At 42.6% G+C, this 24,862-nt stretch overlaps 1 protein-coding gene across 1 annotated transcript in view; it reads left to right on the top strand.

Moving 5' to 3' along the window:
* MAP2 (microtubule associated protein 2) overlaps nt 1–24,862 on the top strand; it is a 216,739-nt gene that overhangs the window by 54,842 nt on the left and 137,035 nt on the right. The window contains exon 3 of the mRNA XM_045033128.1: nt 21,257–21,329. The gene's annotated coding sequence lies outside the window, so the exon portion shown is untranslated. The remainder of the gene's footprint in view (nt 1–21,256; nt 21,330–24,862) is intronic.

Below are 24,862 nucleotides of genomic sequence, written 5' to 3' on the forward strand. Positions count from 1 at the left end.
GAATCAGGCCCACAATGCTTATCATTAGGGCCAGGTCCAATGCCCAGAGAAGTCAATGGAGTCTTTTGACTTCAGTGGGCTTTGAATCAGGTTCCTACCAAGCTGTTTTAAGCAGAAAGGAAAACATAGATTGGCTCCGTAAAGGTTTGTCTGATAAGGTGAAGGGGAACTAGTATTACTGAAGACTCTGTATTCTGTTGTGGTATTGATCCAGTACAGGAAGATGACTTCTCTGTGAGATCATTTGCACTGCTGAAAGAGGCAGCATTCCTCCAGGGCGACAGGTAATTTGGTCTCTATGTTCCAGCAGCACCCAGGCCGAGTGATGTATTGTGCGGTGAGTGCATGCTGTATCGGACAGACAAAACTGAGATAACTTGACCCACTTGACTTAGAAGAAATCTTCATCCACGTTGCTCCGGATCATGTTCTGAAACAAGACATAGTAAAATGTATTTTTAACAGGTACTACTGTGAAGTGTCAGATTATTTGAAGAAAGTTAATTAAAGCTGTCACTGCAGAGCCTCTTGCTAGTGGTAGTTGTTTTGTTGAATTTTGATACCCTTTGTGATATTGTCAGCATGAAACATTTTACTGCTAAATATTAACCAGTAAAATTCCCCTTCTGAGTAACTAGTGTTATGCTGGTAAAGCTCTGACAGTTATTTTGGGTTCCTTAGTTCCCAAACTGCCAGTTTCCACTAACATGCTTACATTAACTACAGATGTGCCTGGAATAAAACCCCCAGAGCCAAAGAACCCTAAACTTGGCAAATTTTAGAAATCTGAAACCAGTTCCAAATGTTGTAACCCATGTGTATATTTCTAAGTCTAGCTCCTCAGCTGGGGTAAATTGGCTTAGCACCAGCTCCACTGGTAGCTAAAATGTAGTGGTGTTGTGTATGTATATAGTTAGTGACGTGTTTTGGGGTGAAAGGTTCCTTAATAATGTTTTGCATGTATATAATTATCATTATTATGCAGGCAGCTCTTACGCACTTTGCTGAATGTTTACAGTTAAAATGATAGGCCACAAATAGAGAAAAGACTGTCTGGAAAAAATAAAAGCACACATTTTCTTCTTTATGGTTTAATAACAGCCGACAAATTGTGTGGGCACAAACTTAGAATTTGGACTGCATTTATTTCAACGTTAAAACAGATTTGTGTGGTTTTATTGTCAGGGTACAAGCATTAAAACATATGCCACCAAAAATGAGGGCAACATTTCCTATAGTGCAGCTCATCTGCATATGATTTACTCCGGTCTTCAAAAATCCCATTGGCATAAGTCTGTGCATAAGTTCCCATAAACCGCACCAAGGATGTGGGTCTCATCCAGCATGGATCACTCTGATGAGGCTAAGCCCCTATCACTTGCAAGCCCAGGGAAATCACCCAATTACTCAGGCTCCACACCTCAGGGATGAGTAATTGTATAAGTAGACTGAGGGAGGTCAGTTGTGGAGCAACTGCTCAGGAGACAGGCTTCTGTGATGGAGAGAAGCCCTGGGCTAGTGTTTAACAGGCCGGATACAAAAAGGGAACTACGTGGAGCCCGGGAGCGGCAGAAGAACTATTAATACGAAGCTACAGAAGAACCTCAGACTTACGAACACCTTGGGAATGGAGGTTATTTGTAACTCTGAAATGTTCGTAACTCTGAACAAAATGTTATGGTTGTTCTTTCAAAAGTTTACAACTGAACATTGACTTAATACAGTTTTGAAACTTTACTATGCAAAAGAAAAATGCTGCTTTCCCTATATTTTGTTAGTAGTTTCATTTACTGTATTTGCTTTTTTTTTTCCCCTTCGTCTTTGCTGCTGCCGTATTATATACTTCTGGTTCCAAATGAGGTGTGTGGTTGACTGGTCAGTTCGTAACTCTGAGGTTCTACTGTAATTTGAATCTTTATTTGGACTTGTTTGTGCTACCCCAGAAGCAGCTTAGACATTTATGTGTCTTGGCTGGGAATCAAGCCACAGCATAGCGCCAGGGGGCATTGAGAGTGGTCATTGTAGCTGAGAAAGTAGTCACCACAGGGGGTATGAGAGGCAAATCCTTTGCAATGCCATATCCAGCGAGAAGGAGGCACCCTAGAGGTGCAAACACATGTTCACAGTCTCATTAGCGCAGTGAATATACAGCATGTGTTTTTGAGCTGGCGTTTAGCCTTGTTAAATGCATTTAGGATCACAGAAGCACAGAAATTAGATATGATTGATTCATATTAGGTCATCTTCTGCACTAGGATAGGATGCTGGGACTTCAGTGAGACTTGCCAACATATATCCAAGGGCAGAATGTAGACTTCCCTAAGGGATTAAATGGCCGAGTCCCATTTAAATTTACTGGGAGCTGGATGAGTAGCTCCGTTAACAATTCAGTCTAAGGGCTTGTCTTCACTACGGAACTAAATTGGTGCTGCTGCAATCAATGCAGCGGTATCGATTTAGCGGGTCTAGTGAAGACACGCTCAATTGATGGGAGAGTGGAAGCAATGTCGGCGGGAGAGCATCTCCCATCGACATAGCATAGTGGGGACTCTGCAGTAAGTAGATCTAAGCTACCTCGACTGAGGCTACTAACGTAACTCAAATTGCGTAGTTTAGATCGACCGGCGGGTATAGTGTAGACCAGGCCTGAGTGTAATTCAGGTTGGTAGTAGCTTCCTTGTAAACTCTTTGTGTCACATTCAAATCCATCATTAGGATCTGCAAATAATAATAAATATTACAGTCGTGAACATTTATATTATAGTAGCCCTTCTCGCTGGAGGCCCCTTTGCCCTGGACACTATGCAAGCATAATTAAGAGGCAATCTCTCAATCTCATCTGCTGCTCCTGCCTCGGATGGGTAGAATAGCAGCAATCCCATTGTGCTACATGGACAAGGATGGCTCAAAGTGAAGGGGCGTGAGGAGATCCATGGAAGGAAGTGGCTACCTTTGCTGCGTTCCTTTCACCTCAGGATAGCTCATACTGTACATCATTGCTGGGCACCTGACCATGCTCCTTGAGGCTGTGCTGTGCTAACAGTGGTGTAGTAACAGTGGCTTTCTTGTACACTAGATAGGCACCTATCTGTGTATCTTTCTCTTAGGGACTTGTAGGACCACAGTTGCCATAGTGTCTGGGAGATTATCTATACTATAACCCTGTATGCTATGTAACGAAAGAGGCTGCCCATACTTACCTCCTAACACACACCTCCAAACCAGGGCAAGATTTGGCTTTTACTATTCCAAAACTCCATTGGTGAGGTGAATGAATTCAAAATGAGTGAATTTCTTCCACAAGACATTGTACCCAAGTATCAAAGGTAACTTTCACCGTTTGACTTATTTTTCTTAGTAGTAATTAGAGTTGAATGAATAATTCACAACAAATAACCTGTAAAACAGATTAAGGACCCCATCGATCAAAGCACTTAGGCAGGTGCTAAACTTTAAGCTCTGGTCACTTTGCAGGGTTTCCCACTGAAGTCCTGTTCCTTGATCATGGGATGAGAAGTGTGAAGACACAAGGCTAGGAGTAACCTGACATCAGTGAGAAACCTCTTAAAGTTAAACACACACTTGAGTACTTTGCTGCATTGGGGCCTTTGAGTAAAATTTCCAAAACTACCTAAGTTATTTAGGAGCCTAAATCTCATTTTCCATAACGACTTAAGTTTTCAAGTCACTTAGCAACTTTTGAAAATTTTACCCCTAATTTCTTTTTGGTTCATAGGTGTTTCCTGAGCAGCTCATGATGTCATCAAACTTATTCATAATTCAGAAATGTCTGACCAATTTTTTTTTTAAACTTGGGGGATGATTGCAAACATTTCTCCAGTAGTATTCAATTTGAACTGTTCAAGCTTTGTTGGTATGTTGGGATTGGGCAGGTAAGTCACATGTAACTGTTCCTTTCCCCTGATTGGATGAATCTGTACTGTAGGCATTACTGTCACAAATACGAATGATTTTGATATTCGCTTTCTGAGAACATCTGTGTCTGTAAAACTAGATCATCATGTGAATGTTCATGGAAAGTAAACACAAAAATTGAGCGTTGCTGAAGGAAATTCATCACAAATACTTTAAATATATATGGGAAATTTTGTCCAGCATTCACTTGTCTAACAATACATTTCCTTTCCTTAAATAAATGGTTTCATGCTGGATGTGTGATGAATCCTTAACATCCCCACTGTGGCTCGTGATATTTGTATGGCTCATCCTTTCCCTCCCGTGATTTTAGGCTGTTGCTTGTTCTACTATTCCATGTAATTCATAATATTCCATTCCCACCCTGCATTAAAAGGACATGATGAAAGTTGCAAAGTGAACCACTCAGACATTAGGACATGCCAAAACTGAGGTTGCATTTAATAATCATTGATATGGAAGCGTGCCTGCTTCATTAATTTTCAAGATGCCAGGAATAGGATTCTTCTTTTTTCATACAAGATGAACTGACAGCAGGCGGATGCCGTCAAGTTAAGATAAATGAAACTAAATTGATTCTATATCTTTAGATCTTTGACTCCAAGTATTTCTGCTATCTACCTGGGTTATAAAAGTAACATTTGCCTCTGCTTCCCAAACGGTATGACCATGCTCTGTGACCCTTACTCATGTTGAAGAGCATTTAACTCCATAATGGTCCCATTGACTTCAGTTGGACTATTAGTGGAGTGAGGTGCTACTGGGAGTGAAAGTGAATAAAGTCATCAGAATCTAGCCCTAAATAAGTCAGATACTAATCGTCGGTGGTATTATTTCATTATTTTCATACCAGACAGCTACTTCTTACCCTGTTCAGTTCCTGTGGGCATAAAGACTATTCCAAAAAGTTGGGGCTATGCAGAAAGTTCTTCCCGGGGAAAATACTCCCATGTTGGTGGGATCCTACTTCTGTCCTTTAACATTACATTTCATTCTGTTGTTTGAAAGGTTCAGTAACCATTTTCATTTTACACTTATTTTTGAAGCATTTAACTTTGCCTTTAAAAAATCCACTCCTGACTGAAATTTGAGCTATATTGTGATTTTTAAAAATTAGCGCATGGTTATGGGTTTTATATTTCTCTCTCAGCCATAGAGAGTGCAATATGGGGGAGTTGTTTTGTTTCCTTAAATTTCACTGCTATATGTCATTTTTTTAAAATCACAATTATACGAGCTATGGTTACATACTGCGAATGCTGTGCCTCCAATCCATTTGCACAGTGAGAATTAAAACCAGTTCCAGTATCTTGGAGAAGCACCTGCAGTGCAAACAAATGGTGACCCTTGAACAACTGAAATTTCTTGAGGTCTTTTTGGCCTGTATGGGATTGCCAGGCATGTGATCTAAGGTGTGCCTAAGTGCTCTCTAAAACAGAGCCCTTATGACCAAATAGGTCAGTAATCTGGGTTTTCTTTAAATCCCTTAACAGGGATTTATATAATACAGCACAGTGCTTCTAACAGCGCTATTATGCCCTTCTGAGTAAAGAACGCCCATTTTAAAAATCCCTGCTTGATTTGCATGATAGATTGTAATAGCTCTGGAAAAGATGTCACAATCCATTGGGTAAATATGACATGTTTCTCAAAGTCCCTCCATACTCATTTTAAGAATTGCCTAAATAAAAGTTTGACCTATGTGCCATGAAATTTATCTGCTCAAGGTCAAAACACTATTTTTGACTTACCTTTTTCTGTCTACATGCAAATACTGCAACCAGCACTGTCGGTGGTTGGAGAAAGCAGTGCGCTGAAAAGGTATAAGACGGCCCATTACATAGGCAGAACCAGGCCAGCTTCCAGCCTTAACTGACCAATTTCCTAACTTGGGTCAGTTTAGTAAAAGCAACGTTATCTTAACATATTCTGATGCAAATGAGAAGCACCGCTTTTGGGCGGACATAGGGTATATAATGCTTTCCACTTTCTTGTGCCCAAGCTTCTTATCATCATAGACATGTCTGTTTTTGCTTACCTGTAAACCAGTTAAAGTATAATAACAGAACACTGCTGAACTGAATACAAAGAGAAGGAACTACTATAAAACAGCATAGTAAGAGACCAAGGGGGGAAATTGCCAACATTTCAACAGGCACACGATACATTTTATGCTGCCTATTTGGGTTAGGACATAGGACTGGAAGGGAACTCCTAAGTCATTGAGTCCAGTCCCCTGCTGTCTCAGGCCACCTCATCACATAATCCTATTTGTTGGGAGGAGGGAAGTTGAAAAATGGAATAAATATAAATAAAAATCAGGATCTAGAACATACATAAGCAATAGGGATGGGCAAGTAGAGCTAGAGATTTTCCAAAGCACAAACAGCAATGAACAATTTAACATACCAGGCTGAATGAGAAATATAGAAAAGGTTATTGGGGATAGTTAATGGGGGAATGGGGAGAAACATACCGGTCCATTGTAACGAACAGTTGATTCCCAGAAGGAGGGAAAAAACTATTTGAGTTAATAACTGCTCTTCAGCTGAAATTTATCCAGGGTCCTGTTTTTGTTGAAGGACTGTAACAAAACAAAAACTATAAAACAAATGGTTTGCAAAATGTATACAGTATATATAATTCATATTGTACCTGAAGAGTTAAATCATTTTATATTTGCTTTTTTCCTACATTTTTTCTTTTTGGTGTGCAACAATATGATGGCTGTTTGCCATTGGGTTTTCACTGTTCCTTGTTAGCTTTTAACCTAGAACCAAAGATAAAGAGATCAATTTACTTTACCTTTGCAATTTACTTTACCTTTGCAGTTTAAATGTTTAAAATCATCACAGAATTGACAATTAAGGTAAATGGATTTTTAGCGGAATTTTTTAAAAAGCCAATTCCTTGTACACATACCTTCCCCTTTAATTGGGGTTTGATGCTTCTGGGAGTTTTTCCTTTATATTTTGCAGATGCTGACACATTTAAGCTGCTCACATTTCGAAACAGCAGTTTCACTCAATCATTTTTTAGTTTCTAGCACAAAAACTTAACAAACATAATTGTATTGATCCTGGTGGTAAGTGGCATCCAGCACCTTCCATAACTTAACACACAACTTTTAACAGAACAAGTCAAGAGGTCCCTAATCATTAGCATTAGCAATGACAGCATTTTATCAAGTGGGTTTGTGGGAGTAGGGAGGAATGCAAATCAGGCTCCTGAAAGAGACGAATTGGGCAAGTCCACAGTAGTGCCCATGCGCTTACGTCTTCTTAAATACTCTATAGTTTGATTTCACATTATGTGTGTGCACAGATCACCATTTGTTTTGTCTTCCCATAACTGCATATTCTGTGTTGCTTTTGGTTTCTCACTGTCACAGCACAGTGATTGATTTTTATCAAGAGCAAATACTGCCACAGCCTCTGTTTTTAACTTGTCCCACTGCCACAAAACCATTAAATAAATATTTTCCATACACAATCCCCTTTTTTGGGAGTTTTTATATTTTTTCTTAACTTAAGAATGGCCATACTGGGTCAGATCAATGGTCCATCTAACCCAGAATTCTGTCTTCTAACAATGGCTGGTGCCAGGTGCTACAGAGGGAATGAACAGTACTGAAGAAAGTACCTGGCCACGGCCTGTGGCCAGAGGTCTCCATGGCTGTACATTGCACAAGCACTAAATTCACACAACACATTTATAAGGAAAGGGGAAGAAAGTATTTTCTCAATGAGAAAACTCTCCTGTGTGTGAATGATGGTAACCAGTATTTTTCAAAATTGGTGATTTGGTTACAGCTTACATGGGACCTAGCCTGCCTGCAGAAAATGGGGACTGCGTGCGAATGACACTGAAGGGCTTGGAGGATGAAGCTCGCTGGTCCCACCTTCGCAATTGCTCATTTCTCCCCTAAAACAATTTATTTCTAACCTACTTTTCAGCAGTACTGGCACTATGGGCTCTTCTTTCAGCTCTTCCAGGGTTCCTCTTCTCCTAGGTCCTGATTCAGCCAGGTACTTAAGCATGTGCCTGACTTCAATCAATGGCACTACTCAGATGCTTAAGTTTAGGCATGTGCTAAAAAGTACCTTGAATGAATCAAGGTGTTTAGCTGAGCCCGGGCTCTGGACCTCAGTTCACAGCTGATGCTCATTTCATAATAACGCTATAGCTATGCCAAGCCCCAGTCTTATGACCTACGTTCCATTGTACGTCACAGGCTGGGCATGGTTCAATGGGAGGCAGTGTACCCTGGCTGATAACACTGACAACTTAATCTAGTGAACTGTTACAGTTGCCCCAAAACAGGTGGGAGCCCTGTGCCAAAGCACAGCGTATCTGCCTCCTGGGCTTTCTGAGTCAGTGGATGATGGTGAATCAAATGCAGGGAAAGGTGACCTTCATCAGAGGCTCATCTTAATAGCCCAGGTGGCTGTAAAGGATGAAGAGTTGTTGATGTCTTAAGCTCTTTTAGGCACTGAAGTCATTGGAGATTTTTCTGAAACACAGTGACTGCAACACAGTTTGTGTTTTTTAATATGAAAATAGTTTCTGTACTTCTTAGCATTGCATTGCACTGAATGGCAGAAGGGTGTGGCCCTGATTAATAAAACCGAAGGGCTAATGTTTTCCTTGTTCTTGCAAATCCCAGTTATTTCAAACCATGTGGCATGAATACTTTTTTTTTAACAAAACAATCTGAAATGAATACTATAAAGAGAAAACATTCCTGATTTTTCAACATCCCTACGAATTGAATAAGGACATGTAAAAATGTGCATTCCTTATGGAGAGGCTGGCCCCAAGTAATCAGCTGGAAGCCTACTTCTTAATACTGTATATGCTGCTGAATTTAGTTAAATTATGGCTTTCGCTGTCAACTACTGATCATTCAGTGCCACAGGGACTGCACAGTTTTTAAATAAACTGCATTGCATGAGAGAGAGCGTATATAGTAAGCTCGTCTTTTAAATGAGAGAGGGCAAAATTCTGCAGTAGTTTGCGTGGGAGCTGGGTTTAAAAATGAGTTGGGGCTGCATCTCCCAGGACTCATGAAGGCTAGCAGCACTGAGGAACTAATGTTCTTGGTTCCAAGGGCATGGGTGAGGGAAGGGAAGAGACAGAGGTACCTGCGCTGAACTGGGACACAGATGCTTTCTTATGGCCAGTGTTTTAAAGGAGATCAGATTAGGTGATTATAATTGCCTTAAAATCTATGAATAAAAGAACTGTACTTGTCTTTCTCTCACTGAAGCTGGTGACCCTTTCAGTCAATGTTCAAAGCCTTACCCAGCCCGTTTGATGGGTGTGCATACTTTACAGCGAGAATCCAAGCATTTGTTTGTGAGCCTCCCAAAAAGCACTCTGACTGCTTTGGAGGCGCTAGTCCCTGTTTGAAATCCTGTTTTACCGCAAAATTGTGTCCGATCCTGCCAGTATATTTATAGCTTTGTATAATTCCTCCTATACCTGCCTATGATGAGAACATGTGAAGCTTGACGTTTTCCTATCAGCCCAAATGGGCTGGCTTCACTGTCATTTGGGGGAAATGTATTCGCCAGTATTTTTTCCAAATAATGAAAATTCAAATAAGGCTCCCTGTTATGCAGATTCAGGCCAGGGTGGGTCTCAGGGATTCAGTGACTGTCTTTCTGCAACCTGCCTGGACAGAGCTCACCTCTTTTCTTCCTCAACACCACTTACATCGGTGCAGTGACTGTGTGCAGAACCCACAGCCGTGCTGCTAATAAAAGTCCAGCGATTTTGGCAGCAGTGTACTGGGAACCACCCTAAAAAACGCATATGGTGGGACTTTCATTGGCAAAAGCTATCAAAATGTTCCCCTCTCTCCACAAGCCTATCCAGTGGACATTAAGAGGAACTTCATTGTGTGGGTGTCCTGGCAGCAGACAGCCGACACAACACCACAGGCGAGGGAGACTTTTTGCTAGCATCAGCCTTCAACAACCAGAGAATAAAACAACATCATTTATCCTGATCCTCCCCCAAAATGCTTGTTAACGGACTTTATGGAGGCATCACTGGCAGCCTCCGTGCCTTTCACCCACAGTCTCCTGTCAGTTTCCTCAAGTGCACAGAGCACTGGGGACATTCCTTAGCAGAGGCAATGGAAGTGCATTTTGACAAGTGCCTTAGCAGCATGTACTGTGTCTGACTGCTGCGCTGCATTTGACTGCCTTTATGATGCTTTTGCTGTGGGCGGCCTTACTGAGACTAAGGTCACCTCCTTTTGTACAGACATCTGTCCTGACCCACACACTTGCCTCCTCAAAAAGGCCCAGCTATGTTTCTCCTACCTCTGCCCTGTTCTGGGTTGTCTCTCCCATGAAGCATTCTCACTCCAGGTGTTAGGCTCACTCGGATGGTTCTATGAGGCAGTCACAGCCTCTGGGTCTTCCAGTGGTTTTGAGATCCCTCACTCAGCCTCTTGAAGTGTGGATGGTAGGTCAAAGAGATCTTTGCATTAAGGCCAGTCCAGTCTGCCAACACAGTGTCTAGAATGGGTCAGGTACTCTTTTTATTGAATGCAAACATTGATTTTCAGCCTAACATAAAAGGAAGCCAGCAAGCTCTTCTGTCAAATTCCTACCTGCTATCTTCCCTGGTCCCGTAATGGAGCACAGCGAAGAAAAGTTCAGAGGAAGTGTGGGATTGTCAACACCTCCTAGATTGCCGCAGTACCGCACACCTGAAATAAACTTTTATGCAGTTCCTCAGCCAGGCAATCAACTCCAGCATAAAGGAGATTACTCCAAGTCTGAGGACCAGGACACAGTGTCTAAGACATCATTTGGGAAGGTCTCTACATTCCAGAAACTTCTCTAAAGGTTTCTGAAGTGTTTAAAATTGTGTGCACTAGGATGTCCGTTCTTACGCAAGGTGAGACACACTTGGTCAGGTCCTCAGCTAGTGTAAATTGGCCCAACTCTGTTGCCATCAGTGGAGATACATGGATTCATATCACCTGAGGATATGGCCCACATCTTTTAACTGGTGTTTCAGTTGTCAGAGGGGATAAAGCCTGGCCATATTAGTTGGATTTCCAAAAACCCAGAAAATTCAGGCAATTCTATATCAAAGAGATAAAGAAGGGAGGTGATATCTTGAGACCCTATGGGCCCTGCTTTGAGCAGGGGGTTGGACTAGAAGACCTCCTGAGGTCTCTTCCTACCCTAATCTTCTATGAATCTATGAAAGATCCACAGACCTGGAAAAAAACAGGAGGCTACAGTTCTTGGCTCCCAAAGAGCCTTTCCTTTGATTAACTGCTTTGTCCCATGGCAGAGCCACTCCCCCGTTCCAGATTGCTAACGGAGACAAACACTTTGAAGGTGATTTACAAGCTCAGAGATTTAAACCCTCTCAGCTTCTCTGCAGTTGCTAATTTACGTGTAGGTAATATATGTTAGTGTGATGTGCTATGGAATGAGTACATTATGTAGTTCCTCTCAAGTGAACTCAGTAAAACCTGTGTGTCACACCACATTGTGTTCTGTATCTGCCACATATTTTACAGAAGGAGGAGCTTCGGGCTAGTCTACACTGGCAACGCTAAAGCTTGCCATGGCAGCGCTTTAACGTGGCGTGTGTGGTCGCGGCGCAGTGCTGGGAGAGAGCTCTCCCAGTGTTCTGAAAATACCTCCACGAGGGGCGCGGCTCCCAGCGCCGGGGCACTGTCTACACTGGCACTTTACAGCGCTGAAACTTGCTGCGCTCAGGAGGGTGGTTTTTTTCACACCCCTGAGCAAGACAGTTGCAGCGCTGTAAAGTGCCAGTGTAGATCAGCCCTTAGATGATGTGTAGAGAATATTAGAAATATTTTTTGTGTTCCTCTACCTCTAAGCTGGGTGTCTTAGGCTTTGCCATAAGTATAGCTGCACCAGGGCGAACCTGTAATGTAAACATGGTGAACACTGCTGCAGTGCAGTTTGCCCAGGTGCAGCTCACCCTGGTTTTACAGTGGTGGCTAATATCTGTGTAGACAAGACTTAATTACCATAAATTCCGCACAGGCCTTTGGGTGTGAGAAAATATATAGCCAGATGATTTTAAAAAAGCTTTAGGTATTCCCTAATTTAGCTTTCGCACATATTCCCAAACCTGTTGAAGATTAACAGTAATTTGTAAATGCTTATTAATTCTATAGTGCAGACTATAGTATTGTGTATTCTCTTCTTCATAAAATGCAGTTTGCATTAATGCACACGCCAGAAAAGACTGAGTTTGGAATTATACACCGCATCGCATAAGAGACAACTATGGGGTTGTGTATGTTAGCCTATTGGTAAGAGCAGGGAACTGAGCGTCAGGAGATCTTGATTCTAGCCCCAGCTCAGACAGTAACTCACTGTGTGAGTGAGTGCAAGTCACTTAATCTTTCTCAGTTTACTCACCCATAAAATGGGGATTTTTATGTTTTCATTACAGTCATCTTGTAAGACTTAATTAATTAATTCTTTTAAATTGCTGTTGTATCCTTCTGATTAAAAAAATAAAAACATCTATAGAAGTACAATGTATTTTTACCCTTTCTTACCATTTGGCATGTATGTCAGGTCACTGAAATATTGTTCTCAGTGTGATATACAGCAATCCGAAGAGCTGCCTACCTTTAAAGTCGGAGCATAGGAATCTCTGGAGAGAAGAAGAAAAGGATGCTCAGGAGAGGGAGCCAAATCAATGAAGCTTCTGTATTTCCCCTCTGAAGTAGTCTTGCCTTTTTCTCTGTCTTCTCTCCTTCCTCCCACCCTCCCCCCCCCAGCAGAAGAAGCCTTCCCCCCCCAAATGAGTCTCCTCCCCCAATCTTTCTTGAGAACCTCCTGCATCCCCAGGCATTGACAATGCTACTGTGAATATTCAATAGGTTTGGGAATAGATGAGAGAGCTAAATTAGGGAATATCTAGCATTTTTGAAAATCAGCTGGCTATGTATTTCCTTTTACCCCAAGGCCCGTGCAGTTGGATTTATGGTACTTCTTCCCTGTATGAGTCAGGGGCAGGAGCCACAGGAGCAGGAAAGGGAGCCAGCATCTTAGGATACGTCTGCCCAGCAAGCAGGATCCTGCGGCAGCCAGTCTCAGAGCCCAGGTCTCCAGACTGGAGCTTGGAGGGGCTCACGCTACAGTGCTAAAAAGAACTGTGTAGGCTGCAATTGGGCTCAAGCTGGAACTTAGGCTCTGAAGCCTAGGGAGGAAGGTAACCCTGGATTGTAGACTTGGGTTCTGAGACTCGCTGCGGCGGGATCCTGCTGTGTAGATATATCCGAGACTTGTTAAAAGAGAAAGGAGGGTGATTTCCAGCTAGATGGGAGGTAAGGCTGGGAGTGGCACTGCCCAGAAGTCCCCGTTCATTTCTTCCCAATCATAGATCTGTTCTCTTTCCCAGCACAGCACCCCCTCTTGGCGTCCCAAGATGTAGTCTGATCTAATCTACTCCATCTCTGGACCTCCTGCAGTAATTACCATGCTATCTGAGATGGCAACCGTCCGTCTTGAAAGACAATGATGTAAGCACCAAAGTAGTTTGGTTGCTGCGTGTCACGCTGCAGCATCACAAGTGACTAAAAAGTCCGCTTCTCAAGTGACAGTCCTTGCCACGGCGGGGGCGAGGCACAGGGCCAGAAGATGAACCAGGCACATTCCTGGTGCTTGAAGCCTGGTGCGTCTTCCTCTTTGCTCACTGAGCTTTTCTCTCTCAGGCACCCCTCTTCAGCCTCTTTGATTCCCAGGCGCAGCACAACCCTCCTAAAGGCTGCTGCACGTTCATGAAAGTGGTTGACATTGGCGTATTTTCTTTGCTGCTGATGTCACTCACGGCTCAGACAGCGAGAGCCCTGGCGCATCGCAGCTTTATGCACCAGACAAGCTCTGTTTAAGAACTTCCTCATGTCAGCGTGAATTTTGCTTTAGCAGTCACAGCCTCACCGAGGATTATCATATTTCAGAAAGGGTTCTCAGCCCAAGGAAAGATTAAATATGGTATTTAAAACTTCTCTAGCACAGTTATTCTCCCAGACTTAGGGTTCTTACCTCCTTTTTAATTATACAAATCGAACATGTATGCACTCATTTCTCATTAACCCCTTGGTACTGGAATGTTGGGAGTATTCGGTACTGAGTGGTAATGCAAAAATAAGTGAGTGGCCAGACATGAGGAATGCCCACAGCCCTGAGGTGGGGTTTCTGGCTCCAGAAGTGGAAGCAAAGTCTTTCCAATGTGTGGCTCTGAGATAAGTACAACATGGCATTCTGATGGTAGTGATTACCCAGATTTCTCTTGATAACCTAGTCTCAAATAATCACTTCCTCTTCCTGATGCTGTCAAGAGGAATCCAAATACATTACTTGAAAAATCTGCCACCTGCTATTTTATTTCTAGAATTTATTGTATAATGAATGCCTATAAATTCCTATGGTAGCTCAAGAGTCTAGTAAAATGAATTGCTGACGCTTTTTTTCTCTGTTCATCAGCAAACCAGGAAGAGTTCAGCTCACTTTAAGCTCTAGTCTACAGCACTACTGTAGGGATTCATTTTATGTGTGTGTGTGTATCTCTCATTCTTCCTCCCCCCCTCCCCCTGAAAAGGAGTTTCCAGGGAATTTTCTCTTTCACCCTATGGAGTTATGCTTTCCTGTGAGATTTCCATGGATGTCGGCACAGTACAGCCTGTATTTCCTGGGTCAGGGAATATGAAAGTTTACCTTAGTCCTTTTTTTTTGGTATCCTTCTGTCAAGGTTTCCTCCCCCACTCTGAACTTTAGCGTCCAAAAGGTGGGGACCTGCATGTACCCTTCTAAGCTTAATTCCTAGCTTAGATCTGATAGCGCTGCCACCAACCAGAAGTAGTGTCTGGCACACTCCCTGTCCCCCCAAAACCTTCCCTGGGGAACACAGACCCAAATCCCTTAGATCTTAACACAAGGAGAAATTAACCATTCCCCCCTCCCTTCCCCCCCACCAACTCCTGGTGAGTCCAGACCCAACTCCTTGGATCTTAAAACAAAGAGAAATCAATCAGGTTCTTAAAAAGAAAGCTTTTAATTAAAGAAAAAGAAAAGGTAAAAATTATCTCTGTAAAATCAGGATGGAAAATATATTACAGGGCACTTAAATTTATATAGCCAGAGAAATCCCCCCTAGCCTCAGGTTCAAAGTCACAGCAAACAGAGGTAAAAATCCTTTCAGCAAAAGAAACATTTACAGGTTGAGAAAACAAACATAAGACTAACACGCCTTCCTGACTAGGTACTTACAAATTTGAAACATGAGACTGATTCATAGAGGTTTGGAGAGCCTGGATTGATGTCGGGTCCCTCTCAGTCCCCGAGAACGAACAGCCCCCAAACAAAGAACACAAAACAAAGACTTCCCTCCACCAAGATTTGAAAGTAACTTGTCCCTTCATTGGTCCTCTGGTCAGGTGTCAGCCAGGTTTACTGAGCTTCTTAACCCTTACAGGTAAAAGAGACATTAACCCTTAACTATCTGTTTATGACACCTTCCTTGACTCGCTTTCCTCTACCCCAGATAGATGCCACCAATTTCATGGCCATCTCAGGTAAGCTAAGGCTCCTAAGAGTGAATGGCAAAAATTGCAATCCACTCATGTATCAGCAGTGGCACTCAAGTGGCAGTGAAAATCTTATGATACTTTTCTCTAAGAGACCAAACATATATTGGGACTCCTAGTGCGAATGTTTTTACTTTGTCTCTGACCAAGGATTTAAAATGACTTAAACTCTTCCTGGTTTGCTGATGAACAGAGGGGAAAAAAAGTCAGCAATTCATGTTACTAGTCTCTTAAGCTACCATAGGAATTTATAGGCATTCATTATACAATAAATTCTAGAAATAAAATAGCAGGTGGCAGATCTTTCAAGCAATGTACTAAAATCCCTCTTGACAACATTTGGAAAACAGTCCCAGACCTATGCTGGCTACAAAGGGGAAAAAATTGAATGTTAATGATCCATCTACCTTGCTATACATTGCAAAAGATTGCAAGTACATTTGTACTAATTATCATCTTTACAATTTCCTTTGCTCCTCGTTATAAAAACTGATATACACCTCTACCTCGATATAACACCACCTACTATGACACAAATTTGGATATAACACAGTAAAGCAGTGCTCCGGGGGGAGGGAGGGCTGTTCACTCCAGTGGATCAAAGCAAGTTCAATATAACACGGTTTCACCTATAACGCGGTAAGATTTTTTGGCTCCCAAGGACAGTGTTATATCGAGGTAGAGGCGTACCATTTGTAGAAAGCAGACACCCTATAGTTTCATTTACTGCAGCAGTTGTCTGTGTCTCTGTAACACAGTGAGCATTTCCTAAAAACTCCAGTCCCCTCGGAGTCCTAGCTGGGCTGTTTAGGCAAGCTGTGAAAAAAACTGATGTACTCATTTTACCCTTTGCCATCCTCTTCCTTCTCCGTTTCATTTCTTTGCTACTTTCTCATGGGTTCCCACTAATGTAGCAAAGTTATTTCCTGCCAAGAGGATGAAAAAAACCATTCCCCCTGATGCCAGTGTCGCTGATGGTACTAGCCTTCCGTTCGATAAATGATTAAACACTGTCTGCAGCATATTTCAGGCTGCAGCTGAGGGATTCTTGGGTGCCAAGAGAGCTTTGAATCTTCCACACCATTGCAACCAAACTCTGCTTCAGTCTCCTTTGCAGACTCTCAGTCACTATGTGGTCAGATGAATAGTAGTGGTGCAGAGGTGTCTTTTCACACCAGCAAACTTTTCTCAGGTTTCTTGCCTGATGAAGAATTTTCCATGGATCACTTTAGGGTAAAGGGGATTTTTAGACTGTATCCTTTTCCCGTCATTGGACAAGTGGTGCTGCTTCACCACTGGGAATGAAAAAGTGTTTGAGTAATCCAGTCATTTGTAACACAGAAGTAATTTAATAGCTTTTAGAATAAATAGATTTATATTGGCAAGTGTTGCGCTGCTTGTTTTCGGAGCATTAGTGCTTGAATAAATTGGCTGAACAGTGAGTATTTTCCAACGGTGTTAACAATCCAGCTCTCAGTGGCAGAAATGTTGGTAACAAGGAGAAGTGCACTGAATTATACACCCTTCATAAGCCAGTAGAGTAGATTTGCACAGCAAATGGGTGACAATAGTTTCCTTGTAGATCTGACTCTTTCTCAGACTGGATGGCACTTGGCACTGATCTTTGGTTCAGAAGTAGAACCGAAGGTCCCACTGCAAACCTTTCCAAAATTCAGGGCCAGCTCCTCAGCTGGTGTAAATCTGTGTATCTCTCTCAATTTCATTTGAACCTCGATTTATACCATCGCTGTCTGGACTCCAGGTCTAAATCTTTTGCTGGAGCTCTCATCAGCACCAGCTGAAATTCAGATGTGTTTGACCTTCGTTTTAGTGCACTTGGCAAATTAATTAAAAATAACCGTTTATCCTAAATGACGTCCTGCAGGTATAGGAAGGTTTTTACATTCTGTTTGAAAACGAAGTTTTTCACCTCGGTCTAAGCTCTCTGCTACTGTGAGGAAAAACAACAGCGCTATTGCAATCAGTCTGTACTCTGGGGAGGATATGATGGAAGCTTCTGTGTTAATGGATCAGAGCCCATTTGCTGCCCCACTTTATAAAGTATTGTTGGATAAAAAGTTATAAGATAAGCAGTAGTGATTTCATGTTTTTTATTGTTACTTATTTGTATATCACTCTGCAGGTGGAGTATATACAATGACAAAGTCCCGGCCCAGAGGAGTTTACAGTCCTAACCTGCAGTACTGCAAGCAGCTCTGTGAAGTTAATGGAGCTCTGCAAGAGTGCAGAGATCCAGCTGTATGGAGCAGCTTGCAGGATGAGGGCCTAAATTAGACAAATAGACTAGTGACTAATGACAACACACCATGTTTCCAAGGGGTGCAAGGGGAGTAGTGGGCAGATAAGAATAAACAGCCTGTGTAAGCTGCATTATGTGTTTGGGTACTAGGTAATTCTGCCTGTTCGTTGTTTGTTGAAAGGGGTGTTACAGTAGTCCAAGCGAAAAACAAATGTAATGATGTGTTCAGTATCTGTAGCAAAGGATAGATGCTCTTTTTTTTATTGAATGAGCACATCAGTGGATTTCAAAGTGCCATAGAAACGAAATTAGAGAGACAAGATGAGTGAGCTTGTATCTTTTATTGGACCAGCTTCTGCTCATGAGAGAATCAAGCTTTTAACCCACACAGAGCTCTTCTTCAGGTCAGGGGAAGGTACTCAGAATGTCACAGCTACATGCAAGGTGGAACAGATTGTTTAGCATAAGCAGTTAGCACATATTGTAAAGGGACCATTCAAGGTAGAGTGGCCCATTAACCCCTCTGCAGTCATAGGACAAAAAGGGGGTTAGTGGGTTACAGATTATTGTAATAAGTCATATATCCAGGATCTCCGTTTAGTCCATGATTTTTAGTGTCTAGTGTAGTAGTGAATTTTAATTCCTAGGCTTGTCTTTTGAAAGTGTGCAGATTTCCTTTGAGGATGAGGACTGATAGGCAACAACTACACTGCATTAGAAAGGAAGGATCATTATTCTCATTTTACAGATGGGGAAACTGAGGCACAGAGCTGAAATGACTTGCCCAAGGCCACACAGCAGGGTGGTGTCAGAGCCAGGAACAGAATACAGGTTTCTTGAGAACCGGTCCAGGGTTCTACCTACTACGCATTATTCAGCATTATGCTTCACAGGCACACAAAAATAATCTGTGTCAACAGATCATCTGCTCAGTGTACTGAAATAAAGTTATTGCATTATTTGCAAGCAAAACTTTGGCAAGGTTTATTTCATTGTGGTAAGTGAGCAAATCTTGATAAAGGAAGTTTTCATTTTCAAGGTCATAGTGACAGCAGGTCATGAACTCTTTGGGGTGGATCATCAGCTGGTGTACATGGTCACAGCTCTATTTGGAGCTGTACACCATGTACACCAGCTGAGGATCTGCCCCATTGTGTTCAAAACAAGCTTACGGAATGGGTTTAAGGGAGGTGGGTGATAAATTATAGCCTGGCACATTTTTGCAGTCCAGGATTTCCACTGTTCTGATTCAGACAGTTTATCAGTGCAGTAAATATTTGCAAGTGGCAAGAAATAATATGGACTTCATACCGTTTAGGGCATTTAAGAGCATATGTCCAACTCTGGCCTTAGGGACAGCTTGAAAGTGCTAGTTATTTAAACCAAAAGCCTGTTCACCTGCCATACTAATTTTATCGTTAATGCCGTCCCGTGACTCAATTTACAGGTTACAGATCTGTCCCTGCTTTAGTTTATATCCTTGTCTAATATCTTGGTCTACCGTTTATAGCTATTCACATAGGTATATATTCCCCCTCCCCCAGATCAGACCTTTTAGCCTTATTTTGCATCAGCCGTGCATCAGAGTGCCTAGTAGGGCTGTAAGTGCTGACTGTGCTCATCTGTCTCCACAGCATCGATTGTTCTGCCAAGCCAGAGCAAATTTAATTAGTTTATTATAAAATTCCTCTGCATCCAGTGGATGGGTAAAATCAATGCAGGCTGGAGCCTTGTTTCAACGAATTCCGCTAATTCCACCCAGTCGAACAGAGAAGTCTCTTGATATTAACTTGCTGCCTAAGTTTTATGAAACCATCCTCTTCAAGGTATAATATTTAAGAAACCAAACCTGTCAACTGCTGGAGACCAAAGCTAAAAATTAATTAGACCAATTGGTATAAAACTGTAATTGACACAGACCTGTGCCAAGAACATGAAACAAAACCACACACACAAACCTACATTAAAAGTGCATTGAAGATGTAGTCAAGCACTGAAAAGTTAGGAAACGCCCAAATTAAAGCTGCCTGTGTGGCTTTATTTCTGCCCCTTTTTATTTTACGATATTGTCTTTAAGGACGTGATCACATGCTATGAGGCAGACATCGGACATGGAAGATTTTAGCGTGATAAAGTTTATTTTAGTTTGATAAAGTTATAAGCAACTGAAAACAGGATCTTATCATGGGAAATGTTGGCCACCGGCTGAGGTATGGCCCAGAATGTCAATAGGCATAAAATACAGGAAAGCTGACCCCAATGCCAGGAGCTGCAGAAGAGAAGGCGGTAACGGCAGTAGTGGTGAGATAGTAGCAAGGGAGAAAGAAGAAGCAGGGGATAGGTGGGCAAAGGGATGGTGAAGGAGAGAAAAAGAGTCCCGGAGGATGGCTAAGGCAAGTCCAGGGAGGAATTAAGAAAGAACAATGGCAGCTGTGGATGTGGAACCTGAAATGAATGGGAGAGCTGGTGGCAGTGGTCAAGGGTGGGGGGTGATGTTTTCATCCTCACTTCTAGTATTAAAAAATAACAGGAATCGCAGCAGGCATCCCCTGCATCAACAGGACCTTCAAGAGTAGCAAACCCAGTCAGCTGTTCTACACTTCAGGTTTAACTTCGTACCTGGCCAATGTAATGAGCCACATACTAAAGTCAAAGTACAACAGATCTGCGACCAGTCCTGGGTGGTCTTCTAGTAGGACAACCCAGACCAATAGGAGTTATGTGAATCTGAGACCTCAGCCTGATCGTTTCCTTCTGTGCTCTGCTGAGGAAGCAGCACCATGCTCAGCCTCCTGTAGGGGTGAGGATACATCTCAGATCATTCTCTCAAGAAGTCTAACTAAGCAGCAGCAGGACTGGACCCCAGTGGGAACTCTCTCCGGCCCTTCTCAGCCAGCAGGCTAGTTAGTGCAACGTGAGGATTTTGTGAGTGGAGGAGAGTAAAGGGATAGTTGGGAAAATGATCCTTCGGCTTCTGAGAGATTGCAAAATATCAGGCCAGGATGTTGTCCTCTGCCACTCTTTCTTTGCACCATAAAAGGCTGTATTGCCACTGCCCAAGATTCCCCTGAGATGGGAAAATCCTCAGACAGGATAGACAGTTCATAGGCTCCCCAGTGTAGGGGCATGGCTGGAGCATGCTGGGCTGCAGCCGTCCCCATCTGACAGATGTCTTTTTGGAGACATTACCAACTGGCTTCCTTTAGAACAGCTCTTAGACGTCTCTACCAGAGCCAGTCTACAAACAGCCCCTTGGTGCTAACCCCACTTGCTGCATTCAGAGAAGGCTGGGCACAGCGGAGGATCTGGGTTATTGTATCTTAAATTACCAATCTTTGGAAAATAGTGGTGGGGAAATGGCCTGGGCAGGGAAATTATTAAGCGTATATAGTATCAGACACCCTGTGATGTCATCTGAGAATAACTGGAATATATCGGTTTATATTTCTTCACAGGAGCCAGAGAGCCTTCCTGTTTCTTTAACCACAGGACACAGCAGCCTTGAAGCTTTCCCCTCTGCTTAAGCAGGTAAGACCTTTTCACTTATTAACTGGGAGTCCCACAGCCCTGTTCTGTTCTGTTCAATATACTGTGCTCATCACCGTAGGTCTGAGCCTGAGTGGCTTCCATTAGTACATGGGTAATGTGACTAACTCCCATCTCGTTTGTTCTCATGGTTTCACAGGAAGGGAAAAATTGTGAAAGGAGGCAGCAGAAAACTCCTCATGGCTTCTGGCATATTTTGTTTTACATTGGTTCATCCCTGCCTCTCTGCCCCCTCCATTTTATTTTACTTGAAAGACCTTTGATATCTTGCCGGTGGGAGGTGTCGTCACACCCACTGCAGTCTGAACACTTATCTTCCCTTCTTCAGCCTAGCAGCAACCTAGTTTACAGATCTGCAGGAAGAAAACATGAGACATCTTTATTCACAAGGGCTACAATACAAAAGAGGGGGCACTGTTACTGCCTATGGCACTTGTTTAACCTATCTGGAGTGCCCTATCCAGCGGTAGAGACCAGTCAGACCACAGAAAGGATTTCAGTTATTCTTGGAGAAGGCAGAGCAAGGACAATGGATGTTACCTGATCTCAAGAGTTTAATAACGAGGCTAATTAAATGAGCTGCACTTATTCTCCTTCTTGGAAAAGAAGAAACTTTGAGGCCAGTTTTTAGGATAATGAGGATATATCCTATGCTGCATATGTTCTGTGGATAAGTAGAGACATTAGATTTCTAGTGCTGCCACCCTACATGACTATCAGTTCAATTTAGATTATGAGCAGAGAGAGGCCTTGTTCACACTCGCAAATGGGATCAAAATCCAAGGGACAGAATATTAAACTTTAGGAAGTGGAAGAGGACTTGGACTGAATGAACAGCCATATGCACCTGTGCCAAGCAGGTGCAAAGTGCTGCCATTCTGTTTAAGTAGCATTTTGCACCCCCGTTGCCCTTGCTTCGTGCAGGTGTAAATGATGGCATGAGGTGCCTGGCAGTGGAGGAACAGGACCCAGAGTATAGAGGTGTTTGAGATGCCTGAAGAAGGGAACACTTGGGCATGTTGGGAAAAGCAGGAACATAGAATGATCCAAAGCAAGGCTGGGCTAGTTGGTACTTTCCAATGCCTAACACGTCTTGTTTTTGCTCAGGAAGGTTAGAAACCCGTGTACTCTAAATCCTTTAAAAAGTCACAGTAAAAACAGGGAGCCTGATCTTCAGCTAGGAAAAATAGTCATAGTGGCATTTACAGTAGTGAAGTTATGCCCATTGATTCCAGCTGACGACCCAAGCCAGAACACTGGACATCTCTTTGTGAAGTTAAACTTAATAAATTGTTGTAGTAATTAACAAAGAAGAGTTATTCAGGGGTCTGTAGAACAGAGACAGCAAAGGCAAGCTTGGTTTTGCTGAAAGCTGATGGGTTGTGTTTTGGCCATCGTCTCGATTTTGCCAAATCCAGCGTAAATTGAGTCTTCAGTTGATGGACTATAGGATTATGGAGTATTTTATGTCTTGCAAGTTTTGTCTGCTCACTGGTGACTGAAATAACACTTTCCTACTCCCCGTTAAGTAATCCATGCCCTACTTCTCAGACTACCGAGAGAATTAAAGATTCAAAATGGCAAACAACAGCTCCAGCATTAGAAAAATGCAAGTATGGTATTGACAATAAAGAGTGAAAACACTTTAATAACATAAGAGCCATTCAATATATATATGGAGAGAGAGAGAGAGAGAGAGAGAGGAGCCTAGTTGACACAACACCAGACTCAACATTGCAGAACTATATTGAAGAACAGACAGAAACCCAGCCATTTGTTGAACAAAAGAAGCAATCCCCCTTTGCATAGTATTTTTTCTGAATCATTCCCATCCCTTCAAGTTCATAGGTGGCATCAAGGCACAAATTTGGCTCATCTAAGTATTAAGGGATTTATTAAACTGATGCACAAGGAAAAGACAAAATCTCTCTGCATTCCCTGACTCCTCCCTCTGAGCCGCCACAGTAAATGAAGCAATGGCCCCTGACATCCTCTGCACCATCCAGTCCTGTCTCCTTTTGTCATAGTCCCTGCTGGAGCTTCCTATGGGGCGTGCAACTCCACACCTCTCAAGATGCACCTGTGCTTCCCTGGCACAATCTAGCCCTAATGGAGTTGGAGCTTTGTTTTGATATCATCATTTTCTGTGTCCCAGGTTCTAGGATTCTTTCATTAATATGCTGTGGGGAAGGTTCTGTGCTACAGCTCCTGAGAGGGGAGGAGGGGAGATGCGTCCTCTGGATTCTGGGTTGCTGCAGAAAGTGCAGCTGAAACTGCTCTCGGCATAAGCTCTAATTTCTGACAGTCGCCCCAGGGCTGCCAGTGGGCTGCTCACAACCCAGAATTCCCATAGACTGTGCCAGGGGTAAGGGCAGCATACGGCAGCTTACACTGGTCCTACACTGCTCCTGTCCATGGTAATTCTTCCTAGCCCTGGCAGATCCTGTCACTGGAGTAGTTTATAGGGACTGGAATGAAGGCCAGAATCTGCCTATAAGTGTTGGTATTAAAGTAAAGAACAGGCAGGTTTATTTCATGCATCCTTCTTTCGTCGCTAATAATCTGCACAAAATAAACTCCAAAAGTGTCCCATCCCAACCTGCACTGGTTCTCATACTAAATCTAAATATGGCTCTTCAGATACTAATTGATTGCTAGTCTGGAATGTAGAAGAGATATGGCCAGAAATTCATAGCATTCTCATTGAAAAAGATGCCATTAACAGGAGGCCATTTAAATAGTACACAATTGCTTTTCAAAACGTGGAAAGAACAGTGCCACAGCACTTACCCTTTTTGCACAGGTCACTGTACCTGTGTTAAAGAAGAAATAATGGAGCTCAGACAATTTATAGCAGCTGAGATCTCATTTATGAAACTCTCAGGCCAATTTAATCTCGCTGAACATCTTTTTTGTTATACTTGAAATTGTGCAGTGTTTTAGGTATCTTTTGTTCCTGTAGTAGATATTTTAGTCCTGACAACAGAGACAGCATCCTACAGGCAGGTACTTGAGAAAGCTTGTGGAAAAGAGGCTAAAAACCCAAAGAAAGGACAGTATGTACTTGGATATTGTACAAGGGTAGCCCTGGTGTTGGGTGATAGCAAGATGGGGGAAAACATAGCGAAAGCAGAAACGTAAGTGTCTCTTTAAGTCACAGACCTTTCAGCATGGAGACTCAATGCAGAATCAAGTTCTAGTAAGTAAGGATCAAGGCTTTCCTCAATAGGGAGAGTGAAGGGTTTTAAATATGATGACAACTTACTTACCTAAATGTAGGCCAGGTACCCAGCTGCCTGCAAACCATTTCAAGATAACAAGAAGAATTGTAGCACTTTCCAAAGCTATGTCAGGTTGACACTGCTAATGTCTTTGGAAGGGATTATACTTTTATTTATGTATTGCTTATACATGCATATCTTTGTTCCTGTCTTGCTGAGTATTAGAGTCACAGGAGCATTGATGGAAAGGTATTAGCAAAAGTTATTCTGAGTTACAGGCTCCAGAACACCATG

This window comes from Mauremys mutica, chromosome 10 (genome assembly GCF_020497125.1).
Source record: "Mauremys mutica isolate MM-2020 ecotype Southern chromosome 10, ASM2049712v1, whole genome shotgun sequence".
In the NCBI taxonomy this organism is placed as follows: domain Eukaryota; kingdom Metazoa; phylum Chordata; order Testudines; family Geoemydidae; genus Mauremys; species Mauremys mutica.